The sequence below is a fragment of the Lupinus angustifolius genome, chromosome LG08 (genome assembly GCF_001865875.1).
Source record: "Lupinus angustifolius cultivar Tanjil chromosome LG08, LupAngTanjil_v1.0, whole genome shotgun sequence".
In the NCBI taxonomy this organism is placed as follows: domain Eukaryota; kingdom Viridiplantae; phylum Streptophyta; class Magnoliopsida; order Fabales; family Fabaceae; genus Lupinus; species Lupinus angustifolius.
In genome coordinates, this window is record NC_032016.1 from 19,061,034 (window position 1) to 19,067,047 (window position 6,014).

Here is a 6,014-nt window from a genome sequence, read left to right on the forward strand (position 1 = left end):
ATAATTTTATCATATTTTATGTATTTTTTATTAATTTATATGCGTATCCCTGAACGTATCGTATCCTACATTTTAGAAAAAATGTGTGTCGACATATCGGATACGGATCGTATCCGTATCTGTGCTTCATATATATATATATATATATATATATATATATATGTGTGAGATAGTGCTATCAATTAAAGTTTATATTATAAAGATTTTCTATATATATATATATATGTCTGTATAAAATGACTCAAATAACTTATTTTAAGAGATAAAAAGTTAAAAACAAATAATATGAATTAATGAATTTTATTTAAATGATTAAGATAAAAAGGTAAATGACAACACTTGTTAAGTAATTATGATTCATGCGACCATTAAATAATTTTTAAGTTTAATCATCCCTATATAGTTGTGCGACCCTCATTTATTATTATCATAATATAAATTTTTTATACATGAATTATTCTTACTTGAGTCATTCCATCTGAACATATATGTTATATATAATCAAACCTAATCATAAACTTTTCTACATTTATTTAATTAGTTACACATTCAACTAAAGTTTAACCATTTCGTTAGGCTCATAAAATTAGTTTATATACATTTATCAAACTAAATAATGAGTCGAGTTTCAACGTAATATTCCGTTGTTTAATTCATTGAAAGCCTTAATTAAATGATATTATAGTTAATACAGTCATTTGAGTTGGCTCTTATCATAAACTATTTATAAGTAATTATTCATTAGTTCAAAAGTAATATAATGAATAATTACTGAAAAAGAGCGATTACAAAAATAGTTTTTGAGCCAGAACAATTCTAAGTATTAATTTATCAGTGCAGCTATAAGTGCAAACTTTGAGCTATGAAAAATGTGTGAATAAAACAGTTCCAAGTTGGAAGTGATAAAACGTTGTAAATTGTTATGGAAGTAACTTTTCGTAATGCTATTTCACTATCCTGATTCGTGGAAAAATTAAATTTTCAATTAAAGAATAATGTTTATATTAACTTTTTTTGTTTTAGGTTTATTTTTTCATTTTTATTTTTTTGATAATCATTAAAGTTAAAAAATTAATATATTAATTTGTTTGGTAAGAATTTATATTTTATTTATGCCAAACTTATGTAACCTTGAAAAATAAAGATTCAGTTTAAATTAATAAGAACTTAATATAACTGAATCTGGTATATAATCATTACATATTTTTATAAACTTGTTTATTTTATTTTAAGTACAATATTTTAAAAACAATATATTTATTATTTTTTTATACTTTATTGTCACATTATTTATTTTCTATAATATTTTATTTTAGTACATATTTATTTATATGCTAAATTATTTTTCTTGATTTTGGAGAGAAACCATTAAACTTCTTGGAATGCAGAATAAATGTATATCCCTTTTTTCATGATTTCCTTTTTGTTGATTTCATTTATATAAGCAACGTTGTTTTTGTTAAAATTGCTTCTTATAGATATCCTAAACCTTTTTGGAATGTTGAAAAGGTATTTTATTTTGTTGTTGTTCCTCCTCCTTTTCTAACTTTTGATTTTGTGGAAGGTTATGTTTTTCAGCTTTGATTGTTTTGGAGAATCCTTAGAGCTTCCTAAAATGTAAAAGAAATATAGATCTTTTAATTATGTAAATATTTATGTGCTGACATATGTAAAAAGTTATACATGATCATTATATCATTTATTATTCATTTAAATTACTTTTTGAAGAGTCAATCATGATTGAATATAAATGATAAGTGATGTAGTGATAAAATGACAGTTTATACAAAAAATTCTCATCTTTTAAGTTTTTATTGAATAATGTCACAGTGGTGTTCTAAGATTTTGGAACAGGGAATAAATGTATATTTTTAGTATAATATTTATACACAATCATTATAAAGAATTATACATAGTCGCTATATTATCCATCATTCATTTATATTATTTTCTTTGAAGAATTAATAATGACTAAATATAAATGATATATAATAAAAGTGACATTATATAAAATTCAATACTTTCAATGCATACATTTTTCTTATATTTTTGTGTGGATATGCAATGATATTCTAGCTTACAAAATGTCCATATATTAAAAGGGGACACTAGTAGTGCATTTATAAATAATTAGTAGGGTCATGTCCTCACCTTTTTAAAATGGGCTAACGACCTTATTATCAACATAGATAAATAATTAAAAAATAAAAAAATCATAAAACATAATCAAGTATTTCAAGATAGAAAATATAAAAAATATATTTTATATCAAGTCGAACAACAAATTTTGTGAAACATTAAATTATATTAGATCATAATTTATAATTTATTTGAACGTTTTTTTCTTCTTACATTAAGCGTGTGGTTGCCTGCATTACGTGATACATGCTCGTGAGTTGGGTAAAGTGAGGAAATGCACTAAATATATATGTTACATCCTCAAGATTTGTTATTTTTTTTTGTATAATCAAGGGTATATCACTATGTACTAAAAAGGGTATTATTCACCCTATGGATAAAGAATAAATTCATTTAAGGATGTATGGTTATTTTTCCAACAAATATCATTTCCAAAATTTGAATATTTTACCATTTCATATATTTGATAATCTAGTTGGGCTTTACAATATTAGACTAATACCTTGTTGAGAAACACAACTAGAGATATCAAAATAGGCTATCTAAACGGGTTTGGGCTAAATCGGCTTGGGCTAAAAAGCCTAGATACAATTTATACATATCAAATTGTAGTCCGAACTCGCCCTAAGCAGGTTGCGTGTTGCAAGGGCCGGCCCACATAATATTAAAAAATTATTTAAATTTTATTTAATCTATTTAATATAATTATAATTTAATATTAAGGTATAACTTTTTTAACACACTTCTTATACCTAATACAACCAAACTTATAGATTTAATGTCTTGTTTTTGAGTTAAGACTTGAAATCCACATATATAATTTTTAACATAACTCATTGATTAAATATCTCATTTTTATTTGACTCTCACTTATAACACAATATAATTTGGACTTCACTATAATATATAAACTTTTAGACGCTATAAAAAATATTATATTTTGTATGTTCTTTATCAACACTTTTTATTAAAAACTATAATATTAAATTTGGTTTTGCGGAGTTTTCTACGAGAAAACATATGTTGTCTTTTAATTTTGTTGCAAAAGTTATTTTCTTTATTATGTTTTTGTTATAAAAGTTAAATCTAGTTAAGTACACAATAAATAAAGAAAAAGTGAAATTTATATGGTTTAGTGTCTTTTAATTTGATTTGATACATTATTTTTTATTAGGCTTAAAAAGATATTATGGAAAATAGGAAAAATAATATAATATTTAAATTTATAACGTTATTGTAATTTATAAATATAAAATATTATCTATTTTTATTATAAGTTGTTTTGTAAAATAATTTTTTACCTAAGACTTACTACCAAGCCAAATGTTCCAAAAAAGATTATAATAAAAAAAGGAAAAGTGGGTAGCCCGACCTAAGCCCGATTTTCATATAGTCGGGTCGGGCCAAGCTAATAACTCATATACAATAAAAAGTGCCTAAATGATATATAATTCATATAAATTTTCGGGCTATGACCAACCGACGATTTTGACACCTCTAAACACAACTCATTTTCCTATCACTAATTATACACAATAATGCTTTGTTATAACTTATAATGGTTCCTTTTGGAAATCCTTGAAACTTATTGGAATGTGGAAATGTATTACTTATTTTTTTTTACAATGTCCTTTTTTTTGTTTATCTTATTCTTTATTCCATTATTCTTATCTTTTAAACGCTGATGTGAGTACCAAATTATGCAAGGAATATATTTTACTCAGAATAGCTTTCTAATTAAATTAATATCAATTTTCTATTTATAGGCGTTATTAACTATTCACTAAATTAACTGATATTAAAATTTTAATAATATATTATATACTAATATTCATATATAAAAAAGTAAAAATATAATCAATCAACACCATGCACGTGCACTGTACTGGGAAAAACATTAGCATACATATATTTTTTTGAAAACCAACCTTGAAAAGTAAATAAATTCAATTCAAATATTTTGTTTAAAATGAGAGATAGGTTAAGTTTAATTTAAAAAATCTTAGTTACTTTAATATATATACTAATGAATGTTTTCTATGTAAAAAAATAATTGCATAATGAATCAGATAGTTGATGTTTCCAAGTGTTTACTTATTTTTATTATGCTGATTTAGAGTTTACTAATATCACATTTTCGATAAAATAAACACTTAAATAGTTTTTAATGTCTCCAGAGTATTTATTTATTTATAATCTCTCTAATATAAACACTACAATCAGATAAATTATAGTTTTCAAATTTTTAGTTTATTTTAATACTTAAACTTTATAGTTTTGATGGGAGGTTTTTATAAATATTCATATCCAATAAAATAAAGGACTTTACCAAGGTTAACTTAACGAAATTGAGAAATATGTATCCTATGAAAGCCGTACACCTACATTTTAAGTTATAATTAATAATAACTAGTTTCTTTTTGGTACATAATAATAATAACTAGTTTCTAACTTGTAAAATGCACAAAAGTTTAAATATGTTTTTTATTTTCAAGATATATGTCCACTTTATATGATATTTATTTGTGTAGTATAGTTGACATATTTCTTAGAAATAATCTTTTTTAAACATGCTGTTTTAGGTTCTAATGTTTTTTTTTTGTTTTTTTATTTATTGATATTTTAGTTGTTATAAGTAAAATGTTGTTAATATTTTTATGCATAGGTAATAAATGGAGGATAAGTTTCATGATATACATGTGCCATAATACAATTTCATGATATAACAGGGTTTAGTTCGTAGTTTGTTCTATCTTTTATTTAAAGATTGTATTGCATTTTTTACTGTGTTTATTTACAAAATCTATATATAATATAATTTTTATAAATTATTATGTTATATCTAAATATATCTATATTAATGATTCGTGTACTATCCTTATTTTGATCTCTACGTTTTTATAAATAAATATTATTAACAATATTATTATTATAAATATATGAAATAAATGTTTTCCATCTCAAGTTCTACTTGACAAATATATTTTTGTTCTCTATTAAATACTTTTCTAAAAAAAATAGTCAGCACTTTTCTTGTTCTAATAGATAATTAGATTATAGTCCTAAATTATGAAGATTTATTTGTTGGAGAATAACTCCATCCGTAATCCTTAGATTGAACGCGGAAGTCTCTCATAACCTAATGTTTATGCCCATACATAAACTCAAATGGAACAATCATGGTCCAGACCGAAGAAACCCCAAATGAGTTCATGGTGAAGATGAAGAACATACATTGTTGAGCCATTTTGGAATCTCGAAGGTATGAGGGTGCGATGATCTTCCAGATGATAGAGCGCCGAATGATTTTCCTTAGTTTCTCTCTAGAGGGGAATGAGAGAATATATCTTAACTTGAGAGAGTGTCCTTGTGTTGTGTGAGGAGACTCATCTTATATGCCAAATGAATGAGTTGATAGTGTTATATCCATATGGATAACACTATCCTCATCCTACCTTATTCTCCTCAACTGTTGGACTAGACTGCGACCGGGGAGCCTCCAACCACCGGGGAGCCTCCAACTACCGGGGAGCCTCCAACTACCGGGGAGTTCTATTGTTACATGGGTATGGGAAGAGTGAAGAGTCACAAGTGAGACACCACGTCTTGAACCAAAACCTTAAGGCATTAGTTCCATGGGCCTTTCCTTCTTATAAACTCTTTCACTCCTCCCTACATATCCAATGTGGGACTTCACACTTGAATAAACCCAACATCAACCTTACACCAGACTGCGACCGGGGAGCCTCCAACCAGCAGGGATTTCCATTGTTACATGGGTATGGGAAGAGTGAAGAGTCACAAGTGAGACACCACGTCTTGAACCAAAACCTTAAGGCATTAGTTCTATGGGTCTTTCCTTCTTATAAACTCTT